Source organism: Camellia sinensis, chromosome 14 (assembly GCF_055761805.1).
Source record: "Camellia sinensis isolate YWXY chromosome 14, ASM5576180v1, whole genome shotgun sequence".
Classification (NCBI taxonomy): Eukaryota; Viridiplantae; Streptophyta; class Magnoliopsida; order Ericales; family Theaceae; genus Camellia; species Camellia sinensis.
The window spans coordinates 103,003,668-103,019,059 of NC_138974.1; the positions used below are offsets into that span (position 1 = coordinate 103,003,668).

General features: G+C 46.3%; 46 non-coding genes and 3 pseudogenes across 46 annotated transcripts; all 49 read left to right on the forward strand.

Moving 5' to 3' along the window:
- The first annotated feature begins 136 nt into the window (after window positions 1-136).
- Window positions 137-255, forward strand: LOC145811739 (5S ribosomal RNA). Its single transcript, XR_014355272.1, has one exon. It is a non-coding gene; the product is annotated as a 5S ribosomal RNA (ribosomal RNA).
- Window positions 256-448: 193 nt separating this feature from the next.
- Window positions 449-567, forward strand: LOC145811204 (5S ribosomal RNA). The gene has a single exon (XR_014354751.1). It is a non-coding gene; the product is annotated as a 5S ribosomal RNA (ribosomal RNA).
- Window positions 568-765: 198 nt separating this feature from the next.
- LOC145811850 (5S ribosomal RNA) lies at window positions 766-884 on the forward strand. Its single transcript, XR_014355381.1, has one exon. It is a non-coding gene; the product is annotated as a 5S ribosomal RNA (ribosomal RNA).
- Window positions 885-1,075: 191 nt separating this feature from the next.
- Window positions 1,076-1,194, forward strand: LOC145811882 (5S ribosomal RNA). The gene has a single exon (XR_014355414.1). It is a non-coding gene; the product is annotated as a 5S ribosomal RNA (ribosomal RNA).
- A 197-nt stretch (window positions 1,195-1,391) lies between these two features.
- Window positions 1,392-1,510, forward strand: LOC145811706 (5S ribosomal RNA). The gene has a single exon (XR_014355241.1). It is a non-coding gene; the product is annotated as a 5S ribosomal RNA (ribosomal RNA).
- Window positions 1,511-1,698: 188 nt separating this feature from the next.
- On the forward strand, window positions 1,699-1,818 carry LOC145812267 (5S ribosomal RNA). Its single transcript, XR_014355801.1, has one exon. It is a non-coding gene; the product is annotated as a 5S ribosomal RNA (ribosomal RNA).
- A 193-nt stretch (window positions 1,819-2,011) lies between these two features.
- On the forward strand, window positions 2,012-2,130 carry LOC145811671 (5S ribosomal RNA). Its single transcript, XR_014355206.1, has one exon. It is a non-coding gene; the product is annotated as a 5S ribosomal RNA (ribosomal RNA).
- Window positions 2,131-2,329: 199 nt separating this feature from the next.
- LOC145811302 (5S ribosomal RNA) lies at window positions 2,330-2,448 on the forward strand. Its single transcript, XR_014354846.1, has one exon. It is a non-coding gene; the product is annotated as a 5S ribosomal RNA (ribosomal RNA).
- Window positions 2,449-2,643: 195 nt separating this feature from the next.
- On the forward strand, window positions 2,644-2,762 carry LOC145812230 (5S ribosomal RNA). Its single transcript, XR_014355757.1, has one exon. It is a non-coding gene; the product is annotated as a 5S ribosomal RNA (ribosomal RNA).
- Window positions 2,763-2,955: 193 nt separating this feature from the next.
- Window positions 2,956-3,074, forward strand: LOC145812018 (5S ribosomal RNA). Its single transcript, XR_014355545.1, has one exon. It is a non-coding gene; the product is annotated as a 5S ribosomal RNA (ribosomal RNA).
- A 202-nt stretch (window positions 3,075-3,276) lies between these two features.
- LOC145811020 (5S ribosomal RNA) lies at window positions 3,277-3,395 on the forward strand. The gene has a single exon (XR_014354570.1). It is a non-coding gene; the product is annotated as a 5S ribosomal RNA (ribosomal RNA).
- A 194-nt stretch (window positions 3,396-3,589) lies between these two features.
- LOC145810914 (5S ribosomal RNA) lies at window positions 3,590-3,708 on the forward strand. Its single transcript, XR_014354466.1, has one exon. It is a non-coding gene; the product is annotated as a 5S ribosomal RNA (ribosomal RNA).
- Window positions 3,709-3,906: 198 nt separating this feature from the next.
- Window positions 3,907-4,025, forward strand: LOC145812055 (5S ribosomal RNA). Its single transcript, XR_014355580.1, has one exon. It is a non-coding gene; the product is annotated as a 5S ribosomal RNA (ribosomal RNA).
- A 191-nt stretch (window positions 4,026-4,216) lies between these two features.
- LOC145812299 (5S ribosomal RNA) lies at window positions 4,217-4,335 on the forward strand. The gene has a single exon (XR_014355836.1). It is a non-coding gene; the product is annotated as a 5S ribosomal RNA (ribosomal RNA).
- Window positions 4,336-4,535: 200 nt separating this feature from the next.
- LOC145811451 (5S ribosomal RNA) lies at window positions 4,536-4,654 on the forward strand. Its single transcript, XR_014354992.1, has one exon. It is a non-coding gene; the product is annotated as a 5S ribosomal RNA (ribosomal RNA).
- A 191-nt stretch (window positions 4,655-4,845) lies between these two features.
- Window positions 4,846-4,964, forward strand: LOC145811469 (5S ribosomal RNA). The gene has a single exon (XR_014355009.1). It is a non-coding gene; the product is annotated as a 5S ribosomal RNA (ribosomal RNA).
- A 199-nt stretch (window positions 4,965-5,163) lies between these two features.
- LOC145811678 (5S ribosomal RNA) lies at window positions 5,164-5,282 on the forward strand. The gene has a single exon (XR_014355213.1). It is a non-coding gene; the product is annotated as a 5S ribosomal RNA (ribosomal RNA).
- A 200-nt stretch (window positions 5,283-5,482) lies between these two features.
- Window positions 5,483-5,601, forward strand: LOC145812030 (5S ribosomal RNA). Its single transcript, XR_014355557.1, has one exon. It is a non-coding gene; the product is annotated as a 5S ribosomal RNA (ribosomal RNA).
- A 197-nt stretch (window positions 5,602-5,798) lies between these two features.
- LOC145810440 (5S ribosomal RNA) lies at window positions 5,799-5,917 on the forward strand. The gene has a single exon (XR_014354008.1). It is a non-coding gene; the product is annotated as a 5S ribosomal RNA (ribosomal RNA).
- Window positions 5,918-6,109: 192 nt separating this feature from the next.
- LOC145811523 (5S ribosomal RNA) lies at window positions 6,110-6,228 on the forward strand. The gene has a single exon (XR_014355063.1). It is a non-coding gene; the product is annotated as a 5S ribosomal RNA (ribosomal RNA).
- Window positions 6,229-6,419: 191 nt separating this feature from the next.
- Window positions 6,420-6,538, forward strand: LOC145809827 (5S ribosomal RNA). Its single transcript, XR_014353394.1, has one exon. It is a non-coding gene; the product is annotated as a 5S ribosomal RNA (ribosomal RNA).
- A 183-nt stretch (window positions 6,539-6,721) lies between these two features.
- Window positions 6,722-6,840, forward strand: LOC145811172 (5S ribosomal RNA). The gene has a single exon (XR_014354721.1). It is a non-coding gene; the product is annotated as a 5S ribosomal RNA (ribosomal RNA).
- Window positions 6,841-7,040: 200 nt separating this feature from the next.
- Window positions 7,041-7,159, forward strand: LOC145811833 (5S ribosomal RNA). Its single transcript, XR_014355364.1, has one exon. It is a non-coding gene; the product is annotated as a 5S ribosomal RNA (ribosomal RNA).
- Window positions 7,160-7,348: 189 nt separating this feature from the next.
- Window positions 7,349-7,467, forward strand: LOC145809929 (5S ribosomal RNA). The gene has a single exon (XR_014353496.1). It is a non-coding gene; the product is annotated as a 5S ribosomal RNA (ribosomal RNA).
- A 185-nt stretch (window positions 7,468-7,652) lies between these two features.
- Window positions 7,653-7,771, forward strand: LOC145810695 (5S ribosomal RNA). The gene has a single exon (XR_014354253.1). It is a non-coding gene; the product is annotated as a 5S ribosomal RNA (ribosomal RNA).
- Window positions 7,772-7,961: 190 nt separating this feature from the next.
- LOC145812075 (5S ribosomal RNA) lies at window positions 7,962-8,080 on the forward strand. Its single transcript, XR_014355600.1, has one exon. It is a non-coding gene; the product is annotated as a 5S ribosomal RNA (ribosomal RNA).
- Window positions 8,081-8,272: 192 nt separating this feature from the next.
- LOC145810444 (5S ribosomal RNA) lies at window positions 8,273-8,391 on the forward strand. Its single transcript, XR_014354012.1, has one exon. It is a non-coding gene; the product is annotated as a 5S ribosomal RNA (ribosomal RNA).
- A 202-nt stretch (window positions 8,392-8,593) lies between these two features.
- LOC145812333 (5S ribosomal RNA) lies at window positions 8,594-8,712 on the forward strand (annotated as a pseudogene).
- A 193-nt stretch (window positions 8,713-8,905) lies between these two features.
- LOC145808954 (5S ribosomal RNA) lies at window positions 8,906-9,024 on the forward strand. Its single transcript, XR_014352443.1, has one exon. It is a non-coding gene; the product is annotated as a 5S ribosomal RNA (ribosomal RNA).
- A 192-nt stretch (window positions 9,025-9,216) lies between these two features.
- Window positions 9,217-9,335, forward strand: LOC145812317 (5S ribosomal RNA; annotated as a pseudogene).
- A 191-nt stretch (window positions 9,336-9,526) lies between these two features.
- On the forward strand, window positions 9,527-9,645 carry LOC145812259 (5S ribosomal RNA). Its single transcript, XR_014355789.1, has one exon. It is a non-coding gene; the product is annotated as a 5S ribosomal RNA (ribosomal RNA).
- Window positions 9,646-9,838: 193 nt separating this feature from the next.
- On the forward strand, window positions 9,839-9,957 carry LOC145811677 (5S ribosomal RNA). The gene has a single exon (XR_014355212.1). It is a non-coding gene; the product is annotated as a 5S ribosomal RNA (ribosomal RNA).
- A 195-nt stretch (window positions 9,958-10,152) lies between these two features.
- LOC145809723 (5S ribosomal RNA) lies at window positions 10,153-10,271 on the forward strand. Its single transcript, XR_014353285.1, has one exon. It is a non-coding gene; the product is annotated as a 5S ribosomal RNA (ribosomal RNA).
- Window positions 10,272-10,461: 190 nt separating this feature from the next.
- Window positions 10,462-10,580, forward strand: LOC145811331 (5S ribosomal RNA). Its single transcript, XR_014354875.1, has one exon. It is a non-coding gene; the product is annotated as a 5S ribosomal RNA (ribosomal RNA).
- Window positions 10,581-10,779: 199 nt separating this feature from the next.
- On the forward strand, window positions 10,780-10,898 carry LOC145812136 (5S ribosomal RNA). The gene has a single exon (XR_014355661.1). It is a non-coding gene; the product is annotated as a 5S ribosomal RNA (ribosomal RNA).
- Window positions 10,899-11,092: 194 nt separating this feature from the next.
- On the forward strand, window positions 11,093-11,211 carry LOC145810419 (5S ribosomal RNA). Its single transcript, XR_014353987.1, has one exon. It is a non-coding gene; the product is annotated as a 5S ribosomal RNA (ribosomal RNA).
- Window positions 11,212-11,401: 190 nt separating this feature from the next.
- Window positions 11,402-11,520, forward strand: LOC145810935 (5S ribosomal RNA). Its single transcript, XR_014354486.1, has one exon. It is a non-coding gene; the product is annotated as a 5S ribosomal RNA (ribosomal RNA).
- Window positions 11,521-11,712: 192 nt separating this feature from the next.
- LOC145810273 (5S ribosomal RNA) lies at window positions 11,713-11,831 on the forward strand. The gene has a single exon (XR_014353849.1). It is a non-coding gene; the product is annotated as a 5S ribosomal RNA (ribosomal RNA).
- Window positions 11,832-12,022: 191 nt separating this feature from the next.
- LOC145812168 (5S ribosomal RNA) lies at window positions 12,023-12,141 on the forward strand. Its single transcript, XR_014355694.1, has one exon. It is a non-coding gene; the product is annotated as a 5S ribosomal RNA (ribosomal RNA).
- Window positions 12,142-12,341: 200 nt separating this feature from the next.
- LOC145812291 (5S ribosomal RNA) lies at window positions 12,342-12,460 on the forward strand. The gene has a single exon (XR_014355828.1). It is a non-coding gene; the product is annotated as a 5S ribosomal RNA (ribosomal RNA).
- Window positions 12,461-12,654: 194 nt separating this feature from the next.
- LOC145810749 (5S ribosomal RNA) lies at window positions 12,655-12,773 on the forward strand. The gene has a single exon (XR_014354305.1). It is a non-coding gene; the product is annotated as a 5S ribosomal RNA (ribosomal RNA).
- A 195-nt stretch (window positions 12,774-12,968) lies between these two features.
- On the forward strand, window positions 12,969-13,086 carry LOC145812321 (5S ribosomal RNA; annotated as a pseudogene).
- Window positions 13,087-13,282: 196 nt separating this feature from the next.
- LOC145811081 (5S ribosomal RNA) lies at window positions 13,283-13,401 on the forward strand. Its single transcript, XR_014354633.1, has one exon. It is a non-coding gene; the product is annotated as a 5S ribosomal RNA (ribosomal RNA).
- Window positions 13,402-13,592: 191 nt separating this feature from the next.
- LOC145811117 (5S ribosomal RNA) lies at window positions 13,593-13,711 on the forward strand. Its single transcript, XR_014354668.1, has one exon. It is a non-coding gene; the product is annotated as a 5S ribosomal RNA (ribosomal RNA).
- Window positions 13,712-13,911: 200 nt separating this feature from the next.
- LOC145812005 (5S ribosomal RNA) lies at window positions 13,912-14,030 on the forward strand. Its single transcript, XR_014355533.1, has one exon. It is a non-coding gene; the product is annotated as a 5S ribosomal RNA (ribosomal RNA).
- Window positions 14,031-14,223: 193 nt separating this feature from the next.
- Window positions 14,224-14,342, forward strand: LOC145811813 (5S ribosomal RNA). The gene has a single exon (XR_014355345.1). It is a non-coding gene; the product is annotated as a 5S ribosomal RNA (ribosomal RNA).
- Window positions 14,343-14,529: 187 nt separating this feature from the next.
- On the forward strand, window positions 14,530-14,648 carry LOC145810609 (5S ribosomal RNA). Its single transcript, XR_014354170.1, has one exon. It is a non-coding gene; the product is annotated as a 5S ribosomal RNA (ribosomal RNA).
- A 194-nt stretch (window positions 14,649-14,842) lies between these two features.
- LOC145811549 (5S ribosomal RNA) lies at window positions 14,843-14,961 on the forward strand. Its single transcript, XR_014355089.1, has one exon. It is a non-coding gene; the product is annotated as a 5S ribosomal RNA (ribosomal RNA).
- Window positions 14,962-15,155: 194 nt separating this feature from the next.
- LOC145811487 (5S ribosomal RNA) lies at window positions 15,156-15,274 on the forward strand. The gene has a single exon (XR_014355027.1). It is a non-coding gene; the product is annotated as a 5S ribosomal RNA (ribosomal RNA).
- Window positions 15,275-15,392: the final 118 nt, after the last annotated feature.

The following is a 15,392-nucleotide window of genomic DNA, read 5'->3' on the forward strand; positions in this document are numbered from 1 at the left end:
TTAGCCCATTCAATCGCCTTCCCGTCCTTTTCGACAAATTTCTCCTTTTTAAACCATTTCCAGATTATCCTATTCCATTCAATTTCCTTTTTTTTCCCGTCAACTGCTTAAAATAATAAAGTCGCGGTTAATCTTCTGGTGCGATCATACCAGCACTAATGCACTGGATACCATCAGAACTCCGCAGTTAAGCGTGCTTGGGCGAGAGTAGTCCTAGGATGGGTGACCCCCTGGGAAGTCCTCGTGTTGCACCCCTTTTCTCCCTTTTTCCACCCCCCCACTTTTTTTTTTCCCGGACTGCCTGTCCGATTTTTAGCCCATTCAATCGCCTTCGCCTCCTTTTCGACAAATTTCTCCCTCTTAAACCATTTCCAGATTATCCTGTTCCATTCAATTTCATTTTTTTTCCCGTCTACTACTTAAAACAATAAAGTCGCGGTTAATCTTCGGGTGCGATCATACCAGCACTAATGCACCGGATCCCATCATTACTCCGCAGTTAAGCGTGCTTGGGCGAGAGTAGTACTGGGATGGGTGACCCCCTGGGAAGTCCTCGTGTTGCACCCCTTTTGTCCCTTTTTCCACCCCCCCCCCCGTTTTTTTTTTTTCCCCGGACATCCTGTCCGATTTTTAGCCCATTCAATCGCCTTCGCCTCCTTTTCGACAAATTTCTCCCCTTTAAACCATTTCCAGATTATCCTGTTCCATTCAATTTCATTTTTTTCCCGTCTATTGCTGAAAACAATAAAGTCGCGATTAATCTTCAGGTACGATCATACCAGCACTAATGCACCGGATCCCTTCAGAACTCCGCAGTTAAGCGTGCTTGGGCGAGAGTAGTCCTAGGTTGGGTGACCCCCTGGGAAGTCCTCGTGTTGCACCCCTTTGGTCCCTTTTTCCACCCCCCCCTTTTTTTTTTCCCGGACAGCCTGTCCGATTTTTAGGCCATTCAATCGCCTTCGCCTCCTTTTCGACAAATTTCTCCCTTTTAAACCATTTCCAGATTATCCTGTTCCATTCAATTTCATTTTTTTCCCGTCTACTGCTTAAAATAATAAAGTCGCGGTTAATCTTCGGGTGCGATCATACCAGCACTAATGTACCGGATCCCATCAGTACTCCGCAGTTAAGCGTGCTTAGACGAGAGTAGTACTGGGATGGCTGACCCCCTGGGAAGTCCTCGTGTTGCACTCCTTTTGTCCATTTTTCCACTCCCCCCCCCCTTTTTTTTTTCCCCGGACAGCCTGTCCGATTTTTAGCCCATTCAATCGCCTTCGCCTCCTTTTCGAGAAATTTCTCCATTCTAAATCATTTCCAGATTATCCTGTTCCATTCAGTTTTATTTTTTTTCCCGTCTACTGCATAAAATAATAAAGTCGCGGTTAATCTTCGGGTGCGATCATACCAGCACTACTGCACTGGATCCCATCAGAACCCCGCAGTTAAGCGTGGTTGGGCGAGAGTAGTACTAGGATGGGTGACCCCCTGGGAAGTCCTCGTGTTGCACCCCTTTTGTCCCTTTTTCCACCCCCCTTTTTTTTTCCCCTGACAGCCTCTCCTATTTTTAGCCCATTCAATCGCCTTCGCCTCCTTTTAGACAAATTACTACATTTTAAACGATTTCAGATTATCCGGTTCCATTCAATTTCATTTTTTTCCCGTCTACTGCTGAAAACAATAAAGTCGCGATTAATCTTCGGGTACGATCATACCAGCACTAAATGCACCGGATTCCATCAGAACTCCGCAGTTAAGCGTGCTTGGGCGAGAGTAGTACTAGGATCGGTGAACCCCTGGGAAGTCCTCGTGTTGCACCCCTTTTGCCCTTTTTCCACACCCCCCCTTTTTTTTTTTCCCCGGACAGCCTGTCCGAATTTTAGCCCATTCAATCGCCTTGGTCGCCTTTTCGACAAATTTCTCCCTTTTAAACCATTTCCAGATTATCCTGTTCCATTCAATTTCATTTTTTTCCCGTCTACTGATTAAAAAAATAAAGTCGCGGGTAATCATCGGGTGCGATCATACCAGCACAACTGCACCGGATCCCATCAGAAGTCCGCAGTCAAGCGTACTTGGGCGAGAGTAGTACTAGGATGGGTGACCCCCTGGGAAGTCCTCGTGTTGCACCCCTTTTGTCCCTTTTTCGACCCCCCCCTTTATTTATTTTTTTTCCCCAGACAGCCTGTCCGATTTTTAGCCCATTCAATCGCCTTCGCCCCCTTTTTGACAAATTTCTCCCTTTTAAACCATTTCTTGATTATCATGTTCCATTCAATTTCATTTTTTTCCCGGTCTACTGCTTAAAACAATAAAGTCGCGGTTAATCTTCGGGTGCGATCATACCAGCACTATTGCACCGGATCCCATCAGAACTCCGCAGTTAAGCGTCCTTGGGCGAGAGTAGTACTAGGATGGGTGCCCCCCTGGGAAGTCCTCGGGTTGCACCCCTTTTGTCCCTTGTTCCCCCCCCCCTTTTTTTATTTTTCCCCGGACAGCCTGTCCGATTTTTAGCCCATTCAATCGCCTTCGCCTCATTTTCGACAAATTTCTCCGTTTTAAACCATTTCCAGATTGTCATGTTCCATTCAATTTCATTTTTCTTCCCATCTACTGCTTAAAACAATAAAGTCGCGGTTAAACATCGGGTGCAATCGTACCTGCACTAATGGACCGGATACCATCAGAACTCCGCAGTTAATCGTGCTAGGGCGAGAGTAGTCCTAGGATGGGTGACCCCCTGGGAAGTCCTCGTGTTGCACCCCTTTTGTCCCTTTTTCCACCCCTCCTTTTTTTTTTTCCCCCGGACAGCCTGTCCGATTTTTAGCCCATTCAATCGCCTTCGCCTCCTTTTCGACAAATTGCTCCCTTTTCAACCATTTCCAGATTATCCTACTCCATTCAATTTCATTTTTTTCCCGTCTACTGCTGAAAACAATAAAGTCGCGATTAATCTTCGGGTACGATCATACCAGCACTAATGCACCGGATCCCATCAGAACTCCGCAGTTAAGCGTGCTTGGGTGAGAGTAGTACTAGGATCGGTGAACCCCTGGGAAGTCCTCATGTTGCACCCCTTTTGCCCCTTTTACCACACCCCCCCCCCCTATTTTTTTTTTTTCCCCGGACAGCCTGTCCGATTTTTAGCCCATTCAATCGCCTTCGCCTCCTTTTCGACAAATTTCTCCCGTTTAAACCATTTCCAAATTATCCTGTTCTATTCAATTTCATTTTTTTTCCCGTCTACTGCTTAAAACAATAAAGTCGCGGTTAATCTTCGGGTGTGATCATACCAGCACTAGTGCACCGGATCCCATCAGAACTCCGCAGTTAAGCGTGCTTGGGCGAGAGTAGTCCTAGGATGGGTAACCCCCTGGGAAGTCCTCGTGTTGCACCCCTTTGGTCCCTTTTTCCACCCCCCCCATTTTTTTTTTCCCGGACAGCCTGTCCGATTTTTAGCCCATTCAATCGCCTTCGCCTCCTTTTCGACAAATTTCTCCCTTTTAAAGCATTCCCAGATTATCTTGTTCCTTTCAATTTCATTTTTTTTTCCCGTCTACTGCTTAAAATAATAAAGTCGCGGTTAATCTTCGGGTGCGATCATACCAGCACTAATGCACTGGATCCCATCAGTACTCCCCAGTTAAGCGTGCTTGGGCGAGAGTAGTACTGGGATGGGTGACCCCCTGGGAAGTCCTCGTGTTGCACTCCTTTTGTCCATTTTACCCTACACCCCCCCCATTTTTTTTTTCCCCGGACAGCCGTTCCGATTTTTAGCCCATTCAATCGCCTTCGCCTCTTTTTCGACAAATTTTTCCATTCTAAACCATTTCCAGATTATCCTGTTCCATTCAATTTTATTTTTTTTCCCGTCTACTGCTTAAAACAATAAAGTCGCGGTTAATCTTCAGGTGCAATCATACCAGCACTACTGCACTGGATCCCATCAGAACCCCGCAGTTAAGCATACTTGGGCGAGAGTAGTACTAGGATGGGTGACCCCCTGGGAAGTCCTCGTGTTGCACCCCTTTTGACCCTTTTTCCACCACGCCTTTTTTTTTTTCCCCGTACAGCCTCTCCTATTTTTAGCCCATTCAATCGGCTTCGCCTCCTTTTCGACAAATTACTCCCTTTTAAACCATTTCAGATTATCCTGTTCCATTCAATTTCATTTTTTTCCCGTCTACTGCTTAAAACAATAAAGTCGCGATTAATCTTCGGGTACGATCATACCAGCACTAATGCACCGGATCCCATCAGAACACCGCAGTTAAGCGTGCTTGGGTGAGAGTAGTACTAGGATCGGTGAACCCCTGGGAAGTCCTCGTATTGCACCCCTTTTCTCCCTTTTTCCACACCCCCCCCCCCCTTTTTTTTTTTCCCCGGACAGCCTGTCCGATTTTTAGCCCATTCAATCGCCTTCGCCTGCTTTTCGACAAATTTCTCCCGTTTAAACCATTTCCAAATTATCCTGTTCCATTCAATTTCATTTTTTTTCCCGTCTACTGCTTAAAACAATAAAGTCGCGGTTAATCTTCGGGTGCGATCATACCGGCACTAGTGCACCGGATCCCACCAGAACTCCGAAGTTAAGCGTACTTGGGCGAGAGTAGTCCTAGGATGGGTGACCCCCTGGGAAGTCCTCGTGTTGCACCCCTTTGGTCCCATTTTACACCCCCCCCTTTTTTTTTCCCAGACAGCCTGTTCGATTTTTAGCCCATTCAATCGCCTTCGCCTCCTTTTCGACAAATTTCTCCCTTTTAAACCATTTCCAGATTATCCTGTTCCTTTCAATTTCATTTTTTTCCCTGTCTACTGCTTAAAATAAAAAAGTCGCGGTTAATCTTCGGGTGCGATCATACCAGCACTAATGCACCGGATCCCATCAGTACTACGTAGTTAAGCGTGCTTGGGCGAGAGTAGTACTGGGATGGGTGACCCCCTGGGAAGTCCTCGTTTTGCACCCCTTTTGTCCATTTTTCCACTCCCCCCCCCCCGTTTTTTTTTTCCCCGGACAGCCTGTCCGATTTTTAGCCCATTCAATCGCCTTAGCCTCCTTTTCGACAAATTTCTCCCTTTTAAACCATTTCCAGATTATCCGGTTCTATTCAATGTCATTTCTTTTCTCGTCTACTGCTTAAAACAATAAAATCGCGATTAATCTTCGGGTGCGATCATACCAGCACTAATGCACCGGATCCCATCAGAACTCCACAGTTACGCGTGCCTGGGCGAGAGTAGTACTAGGATGGCAGACCCCCCGGGAAGTCCTCGTGTTGCACCCCTATTGTCCCTTTTTCCACCTCCCCCCCTTTTTCTTTTTTTTTTCCCGGACAGCCTGTCCGATTTTTAGCCAATTCAATCGCCTTCGCCTCCTTTTCGACAAATTTCTCCCTTTTAAACGATTTCCAGATTACCATGTTCCATTCAATTTCATTTTTTTTCCCGTCCATTGCTTAAAACAATAAAGTCGCGGTTAATCTTCTGGTGCGATCATACCAGCACTAATGCAACGGATCCCATCAGAACTCCGCAGTTAAGCGTGCTTGGGCGAGAGTAGTATTAGGATGGGTGACGCCCTGGGAAGTCCTCGTGTTGCCCCCTTTTGTCCCTTTTTCTACCCCCCCCCCCCGTTTTTTTTTTTCCCCGGACAGCCTGTCCGATTTTTAGCACATTCAATCGCCTTCGCCTCCTTTTCGACAAATTTCTTCCTTTTAAACCATTTCCAGATTATCCCGTTCCATTCAATTTCATTTTTTTTCCGTCTACTGCTTAAAACAATAAAGTCGCGGTTAATCTTCGGGTGCGATCATACCAGCACTAACGCTCCGGATCCCATCAGAACTCCGCCGTTAAGCGTGCTTGGGCGAGAGTAGTACTAGGATGGGTGACCCCCTGGGAAGTCCTTGTGTTGCACCCCTTTTGTCCCTTTTCCACCCCCCCCCCTTTTTTTTCCCCCGGACAGCCTGTCCGATTTTTAGCCATTCAATCGCCATCGCCACCTTTTCGACAAAGTTCTCCCTTTTAAACCATTTCTAGATTATCCTGTTCCATTCAATTTCATTTTTTTTCCCGTCTACTGGTTAAAACAATAAAGTCGCGGTTAATCTTCGGGTGCGATCATACCAGCACTAATGCACCGGATGCCATCAGAACTCCGCAGTTAAGCGTGGTCGGGCGAGAGTAGTACTAGGATGGGTGACCCCCTGGGAAGTTCTCGTGTTGCACCCCTTTTGTCCCTTTTTCCACCCCCCTTTTTTTTTTCCCCGGACAGCCTGTCCGATTTTTAGACCATTCAATCGTCTTCGCCTCCTTTTCGACAAATTTCTCCCTTTTAAACCATTTGCAGATTTTCCTGTTCCATTCAATTTCATTTTTTTTCCCGTCTACTGCTTAAAATAATAAAGTCGCGGTTAATCTTCGGGTGTGATCATACCAGCACTAATGCACCGGATCCCATCAGAACTTCGCAGTTAAGCGTGCTTGGGCGAGGGTAGTACTAGGATGGGTGACCCCCTGGGAAGTCCTCGTGTTGCACCCCTTTTTCCACCCCCCCTTTTTTTTTTCCCCGGACAGCCTGTCCGATTTTTAGCCCATTCAATCACCTTCGCCTCCTTTTCGACAAATTTCTCCCTTTTAAACCATTTCCAGATTATCCTGTTCCATTCAATTTCATTTTTTTTCCCGTCTACTGCTTAAAACAAAAAAATCGCGATTAATCTTCGGTTGCGATCATACCAGCACTAATGCACCGGATCCCTTCAGAACTCCGCAGTTAAGTGTGCTTGGGCGAGAGTTGTACTAGGATGGGTGACCCCCCGGGAAGTCCTCGTGTTGCACCCCTTTTGTCCCTTTTTCCACCGCCCCCCCTTTCGTTTTTTTTTTTCCCGGACAGCCTTTCCGATTTTTAGCCCAATCAATCGCCTTCGCCTCCTTTTCGACAAATTTCTCCCTTTTAAACCATTTGCAGATTCCCATGTTCCATTCAATTTCATTTTTTTTCCCGTCTACTGCTTAAAACAATAAAGTCGCGGTTAATCTTCTGGTGCGATCATACCAGCACTAATGCAACGGATCCCATCAGAACTCCGCAGTTAAGCGTGCTTGGGCGAGAGTAGTATTAGGATGGGTGATCCCCTGGGAAGTCCACGTGTTGCCCCCTTTTGTCCCTTTTTCCACCCCCCTTTTTTTTTTTTCCCGGACAGCCTGTCCGATTTTTAGCCCTTTCAATTGCCTTCTCCTTTTCGACAAATTTCTCCCTTTTAAACCATTTCCAGATTATCCTGTTCCATTCAATTTCATTTTTTTTTCCCGTCTACTGCTTAAAACAATAAAGTCGCGGTTAATCTTTGGGTGTGATCATACCAGCACTAATGCACCGTATCCCATCAGAACTACGCAGTTAAGCGTGCTTGGGCGAGAGTAGTACTAGGATGGGTGACCCCCTGGGAAGTCCTCGTGTTGCACCCCTTTTTCCACCCCCCCCCCTTTTTTTTCCCCCGGACAGCATGTCCGATTTTTAGCCCATTCAATCGCCTTCGCCTCCTTTTCGACAAATTTCTCCCTTTTAAACCATTTCCAGTTTATCCTGTTCCATTCAATTTCATTTTTTTTCCCGTCTACTGCTTAAAAGAATAAAGTCGCGGTTAATCTTCGGGTGCGATCGTACCAGCACTAATGCACCGGATCCCATCAGAACTCCGCCGTTAAGCGTGCTTGGGCGAGAGTAGTACTAGGATGGGTGACCCCCTGTGAAGTCCTCGTGTTGCACCCCTTTTGTCCCTTTTCCACCCCCCCCTTTTTTTTTCCCTGGACAGCCTGTCCGATTTTTAGCCCATTCAATCGCCTTCGCCTCCTTTTCGACAAATTTCTCCCTTTTAAACCATTTCCAGATTATCCTGTTCTATTCAATTTCATTTTTTTCCCATCTACTGCTTAAAACAATAAAGTCGCGGTTAATCTTCGGGTGCGATCATACCAGCACTAATGCACCGGATCCCATCAGAACTACGCAGTTAAGCGTGGTTGGGCGAGAGTAATACTAGGATGGCTGACCCCCTGGGAAGTCCTCGTGTTGCACCCCTTTTGTCCCTTTTTCCACCCCCCCTTTTTTTTTTCCCCGGACAGCCTGTCCGATTTTTAGCCCATTCAATCGCCTTCGCCTCCTTTTCGACAAATTTCTCCCTTTCAAACCATTTCCAGATTATCCTGTTCCATTCAATTTCATTTTTTTTCACGTCTACTGCTTAAAACAATAAAATCGCGATTAATCTTCGGGTGCGATCATACCAGCACTAATGGACCGGATCCCATCAGAACTCCGCAGTTAAGCGTGCTTGGGCGAGAGTAGTACTAGGATGGGTGACCCCCCGGGAAGTCCTCGTGTTGCACCCCTTTTTTCCCTTTTTCCACTGCCCCCCCTTTTTCTTTTTTTTTTTCCCGGACAGCTTGTCCGATTTTTAGCCCATTCAATCGCCTTCGCTTCCTTTTCGAAAAATTTCTCCCTTTTAAACCATTTCCAGGTTGCCATGTTCCATTCAATTTCATTTTTTTTTCCCGTCTAATGCTTAAAACAATGCAGTCGCGGTTAATCGTCTGGTGCGATCATACCAGCACTAATGCAACAGATCCCAACAGAACTACGCAGTTAAGCGTGCTTGGGCGAGAGTAGTATTAGGATGGGTGACCCCCAGGGAAGTCCTCGTGTTGCCCCCTTTTGTCCCTTTTTCCACGGACCGCTTTTCTTTTTTCCCCCGGACAGCCTGTCCGATTTTTAGCCCATTAAACCGCCTTCGCCTCATTTTCGACAAATTTCTCCCTTTTAAACCATTTCCAGATTATCCTGTTCCATTCAATTTCATTTTTTTCCCGTCTACTGCTTAAAACAATAAAATCGCGGTTAATCTTCGGGTGCGATCATACCAGCACTAAAGCACCGGATCCCATCAGAACTCCGACGTTAAGCGTGCTTGGGCGAGAGTAGTACTAGGATGGGTGACCCCCTGGGAAGTCCTCGTGTTGCACCCCTTTTGTCCCTTTTTCACCACCCCCTTTTTTTTTTCCCCGGACATCCTGTCCGATTTTTAGCCCATTCAATCGCCTTCGCCTCCTTTTCAACAAATTTCTCCCTTTTATACCATTTCCAGATTATCCTGTTCCATTCAATTTCATTTTTTTTCTCGTCTACTGCTTAAAACAATAAATTCGCGGTTAATCTTCGGGTGCGATCATACAAGCACTAATGCACCGGATCCCATCAGAACTCAGCAGTTAAGCGTGGTTGGGCGAGAGTAGTACTAGGATGGGTGAACCCCTTTGAAGTCCTCGTGTTGCACCCCTTTTGTCCCTTTTTCCACCCCCCCTTTTTTTTTCCGCGGACAGCCTGTCCGATTTTTAGCCCATTCAATCGCCTTCGCCTCCTTTTTGAAAAATTTCTCCCTTTTAAACCATTTCCAGATTATCCGGTTCCATTCAATTTCATTTTTTTTCCCGTCTACTGTTTAAAAAAATAAAGTGGCGGTAAATCTTCTGGTGCGATCATACCACCACTAATCCAACGGATCCCATCAGAACTCCGCAGTTAAGCGTGCTTGGGTGAGAGTAGTATTAGGATGGGTGACCCCCTGGGAAGTCCTCGTGTTGCCCCCTTTTGTCCCTTTTTCCACACCCCCACTTTTTTTTTCCCCCGGACAGCCTGTCCGATTTTTAGCCCATTCAATCGCCTTCGCCTCCTTTTCGACAAATTTCTCCCTTTTAAACCATTTCCGGATTATCCTGTTCCATTCAATTTCATTTTTTTTCCCGTCTACTACTTAAAACAATAAAGTCGCGGTTAATCTTCGGGTGCGATCATGCCAGCACCAATGCACCGGATCCCATCAGAACACCGCCGTTAAGCGTGCTTGGGCGAGAGTAGTACTAGGATGGGTGACCCCCTGTGAAGTCCTCGTGTTGCACCCCTTTTGTCCCTTTTCCACCCCCCCTCCCTTTTTTTTTTCCCTGGACAGCCTGTCCGATTTTTAGCCCATTCAATCGCCTTCGCCTCCTTTTCGACAAATTTCTCCCTTTTAAACCATTTCCAGATTATCCTGTTCCATTCAATTTCAATTTTTTTCCCGTCTACTGCTTAAAACAATAAAGTCGCGGTTAATCTTCGGGTGCGATCATACCAGCACTAATGCACCGGATCCCATCAGAACTCCGCAGTTAAGCGTGCTTGGGCGAGAGTAGTACTAGGATGGGTGACCCCCTGGGAAGTCCTCGTGTTGCACCCCTTTTGTCCCTTTTTCCACCCCCCTTTTTTTTTCCCCGGACAGCCTGTCCGATTTTTAGCCCATTCAATCGCCTTCGCTTCCTTTTCGACAAATTTCTCCCTTTTAAACCATTTCCAGATTATTCTGTTCCATTCAATTTCATTTTTTTTCCCGTCTGCTGCTTAAAACAACAAAATCGCGATTAATCTTCGGGTGCGATCATACCAGCACTAGTGGACCGGATCCCATCAGAACTCCGCAGTTAAGCGTGCTTGGGCGAGAGTAGTACTAGGATGGGTGACCCCCCGGGAAGTCCTCGTGGTGCACCCCTTTTTTCCCTTTTTCCACCGCCCCCCCTTTTCTTTTTTTTTTCCCGTACAGCTTGTCCGATTTTTAGCCCATTCAATCGCCTTTGCCTCTTTTTCGACAAATTTCTCCCTTTTAAACCATTTCCAGAATACCATGTTCCATTCAATTTCATTTTTTTTCCTGTCTAATGCTTAAAACAATACAGTCGCGGTTAATCTTCTGGTGCGATCATACCAGCACTAATGCAACGGATCCCAACAGAACTCCGCAGTTAAGCGTGCTTGGGCGAGAGTAGTATTAGGATGGGTGACCCCTTGGGAAGTCCTCGGGTTGCCCCCTTTTGTCCCTTTTTCCACGGCCCGCTTTTTTTTTTTTTCCCCGGACAGCCTGTCCGATTTTTAGCCCATTCAATCGCCTTCGCCTCATTTTCGACAAATTTCTCCCTTTTAAACCATTTACAGATTATCCTGTTCCATTCAATTTTATTTTTTTCCCGTTTACTGATTAAAACAATAAAGTCGCGGCTAATCTTCGGGTGCGATCATACCAGCACTAATGCACCGGATCCCATCAGAACTTCGCAGTTAAGCGTGCTTGGGCGAGAGTAGTAGTAGGATGGGTGACCCCCTGGGAAGTCCTCGTGTTGCACCCCTTTTTCCACCCCCCCGACTTTTTTTTTTTTTTCCCCGGACAGCCTGTCCGATTTTTAGCCCATTCAATCGCCTTCGCCTCCTTTTCGAAAAATTTCTCCCTTTTAAACCATTTCCAGATTATCCTGTTCCATTCAATTTCATTTTTTTTCCCGTCTACTGCTTAAAACAATAAAGTCGCGGTTAATCTTCGGGTGCGATCATGCCAGCACCAATGCACCGGATCCCATCAGAACTCCGCCGTTAAGCGTGCTTGGGCGAGAGTAGTACTAGGATGGGTGACCCCCTGTGAAGTCCTCGTGTTGCACCCCTTTTGTCCCTTTTCCACCCCCCCTTTTCTTTTTCCCTGGACAGCCTGTCCGATTTTTAGCCCATTCAATCGCCTTCGCCTCCTTTTCGACAAATTTCTCCCTTTTAAACCATTTCCAGATTATCCTGTTCCATTCAATTTCATTTTTTTTTCCCGTCTACTGCTTAAAACAATAAAGTCGCGGTTAATCTTCGGGTGCGATCATACCAGCACTAATGCACCGGATCCCATCAGAACTCCGCAGTTAAGCGTGGTTGGGCGAGAGTAGTACTAGGATGGGTGACCCCCTGGGAAGTCCTCGTGTTGCACCCCTTTTGTCCCTTTTTCCACCCCCCTTTTTTTTTTCCCCGGACAGCCTGTCCGATTTTTAGCCCATTCAATTGCCTTCGCCTCCTTTTCGACAAATTTCTCCCTTTTAAACCATTTCCAGATTATTCTGTTCTATTCAATTTAATTTTTTTTCCCGTCTGCTGCTTAAAACAACAAAATCGCGATTAATCTTCGGGTGCGATCATACCAGCACTAATGGACCAGATCCCATCCGAACTCCGCAGTTAAGCGTGCTTGGGCGAGAGTAGTACTAGGATGGGTGACCCCCCGGGAAGTCCTCCAGGTGCACCCCTTTTTGTCCCTTTTTCCACCGCCTCCCCTTTTCTTTTTTTTTTCCCGGACAGCGTGTCCGATTTTTAGCCCATTCAATCGCCTTCGCCTCTTTGTCGACAAATTTCTCCCTTTTAAACCATTTCCAGATTTCCATGTTCCATTCAATTTCATTTTTTTTCCCGTCTAATGCTTAAAACAATACAGTCGCGGTTAATCTTCTGGTGCGATCATACCAGCACTAATGCAACGGATCCCAACAGAACTACGCAGTTAAGCGTGCTTGGGCGAGAGTTGTATTAGGATGGGTGACCCCCTGGGAAGTCCTCGTGTTGCCCCCTTTTGTCCCTTTTCCCACGGCCCGCTTTTTTTTTTTTCCCCCGGACAGCCTGTCCGATTTTTAGCCCATTCAATCGCCTTCGCCTCATTTTCGACAAATTTCTCCCTTTTAAACCATTTACAGATTATCCTGTTCCATTCAATTTTATTTTTTTCCCGTCTACTGCTTAAAACAATAAAGTCGCGGCTAATCTTCGGGTGCGATCATACCAGCACTAATGCACCGGATCCCATCAGAACTTCGCAGTTATGCGTGCTTGGGCGAGAGTAGTACTAGGATGGGTGACCCCCTGGGAAGTCCTCGTGTTGCACCCCTTTTGTCCCTTTTTCCACCCTCCCATTTTATTTTTTTCCCCGGACAGCCTGTCCGATTTTTAGCACATTCAATCGCCTTCGCCTCCTTTTCGACAAATTTCTCCCTTTTAAACCATTTCCAGATTATCCTGTTCCATTCAATTTCATTTTTTTTCCCGTCTACTGCTTAAAACAATAAAATCGCGATTAATCTTCGGGTGCGATCATACCGGTACTAATGCACCGGATCCCATTAGAACTCCGCCGTTAAACGTGCTTGGGCGAGAGTAGTAGTAGGATGGGTGAACCCTGGGAAGTCCTCCTGTTGCACCCCTTTTGTCCTTTTTTCCACCCCCTACTTTTTTTGTTTTTTTCCCGGGCAGCCTGTCCGATTTTTAGCCCATTCAATCGCCTTCGCCTCCTCTTCGACAAATTTTTCCCTTTTAAACCATTTCAAGATTATCCTGTTCCATTCAATTTCATTTTTTTCCCGTCTACTGCTTAAAACAATAAAGTCACGGTTAATCTTCGGGTGCGATCATACCAGCACTAATGCACCGGATCCCATCAGAACTCCGCAGTTAAGCGTGGTTGGACGAGAGTAGTACTAGGATGGGTGACCCCCAGGGAAGTCCTCGTGTTGCACCCCTTTTGTCCATTTTTCCACCCCCCTTTTTTTTTTCCCCGGACAGCCTGTCCGATTTTTAGCCCATACAATCTCCTTCGCCTCCTTTTCGACAAATTTCTCCCTTTTAAACCATTTTCAGATTATCCTGTTCCATTCAATTCCATTTTTTTCCTCGTCTACTGCTTAAAACAATAAAATCGCGATTAATCTTCGGGTGCGATCATACCAGCACTAATGCACCGGATCCCATCAGAACTCCGCAGTTAAGCGTGCTTGGGCAAGAGTAGTACAAGGATGGGTGACCCCCCGGGAAGTCCTCGTGTTGCGCCCCTTTTGTCCCTATTTCCACCGCCCCCTCTTTTTTTTTTTTTTTTCCCGGACACACTGTCCGATTTTTAGCCCATTCAATCGCCTTCGCCTCCTTTTCGAGAAATTTCTCCCTTTTAAACCATTTCCAGATTACCATGTTCCATTCAATTTCATTTTTTTTCCCGTCTACTGCTTAAAACAATAAAGTCGCGGTTATTCTTCGGGTGCGATCATACTAGCACTAATGCAACGGATCCCATCAGAACTCCGCAGTTAAGCGTGGTTGGACGAGAGTAGTACAAGGATGGGTGACCCCCTGGGAAGTCCTCGTGTTGCACCCCTTTTGTCCCTTATTCCAATCCCCGCTTTTTTTTTTCCCCGGACAGCCTGTCCGATTTTTAGCCCATTCAATCGCCTTCGCCTCCTTTTCGACAAATTTCTCCCTTTTAAACCATTTCCAGATTATCCTGTTCCATTCAATTTCATTTTTTTTCCCGTCTACGGATTAAAACAATAAAGTCGCGGTTAATCTTCGGGTGTGATCATACCAGTAATAATGCACCGGATCCCATTAGAACTGCGCAGTTAAGCGTGCTTGGGCGAGAGTAGTACTAGGATGGGTGACCGCCTGGGAAGCCCTCGTGTTGCACCCCTTTTTCCACCCCCCCCCTTTTTTTTTTTTCCCCGGACAGCCTGTCCGATTTTTAGCCCATTCAATCGTCTTCGCCTCCTTTTCGACAAATTTCTTCCTTTTAAACCATTTCCAGATTATCCTGTTCCATTGAATTTCATTTTTTTTCCTGTCTACTGCTTAAAACAATAAAGTCGCGGTTAATCTTCGGGTGCGATCAAACCAGCACTAATGCACCGGATCCCATCAGAACTCCGCAGTTAAGCGAGCTTGGGCGAGAGTAGTACTAGGATGGGTGACCCCTTGGGAAGTCCTCGTGTTGCACCCCTTTTGTCCCTTTTTCCACCCCCCCTTTTTTTTTTTTCCCCGGACAGCCTGTCCGATTTTTAGCCCATTCAATCGTCTTCGCCTCCTTTTCGACAAATTTCTCCCTTTTAAACCATTTCCAGATTATCCTGTTCCCTTCAATTTCATTTTTTTTCCCGTCTACTGCTTAAAACAATAAAGTCGCGGTTAATCTTCGGGTGCGATCATACCAGCACTAATGCACCGGATCCCATCAGAAGTCCACTGTTAAGCGTGCTTGGGCGAGAGTAGTACTAGGATGGGTGACCCCCAGGGAAGTCCTCGTGTTGCACCCCTTTTGTCCCTCTTTCACTCCGCCCTTTTTCTTTTTTCCCCGGATATCCTGTCTGATTTTTAGCCCATTCAATCGCCTTCGACTCCTTTTCGACAAATTTCTCCCTTTTATACCATTTCCAGATTATCCTGTTACATTCAATTTCATTTTTTTTCCCGTCTACTGCTTAAAATAATAAAGTCGCGGTTAATCTTCGGGTGCGATCATACCAGCACTAATGCACCGGATCCCATCAGAACTCCGCAGTTAAGCGTGGTTGGGCGAGAGTAGTACTAGGATGGGTGAGCCCCCGGGAAGTCCTCGTGTTGCACCCCTTTTGTCCCTTTTTCCACCACCCCCCCTTTTTTTTTTCCCCGGACAGCCTGTCCGATTTTTAGCCCATTCAATCTCCTTCGCCTCCTTTTCGACAAATTTCTCCCTTTTAAACCATTT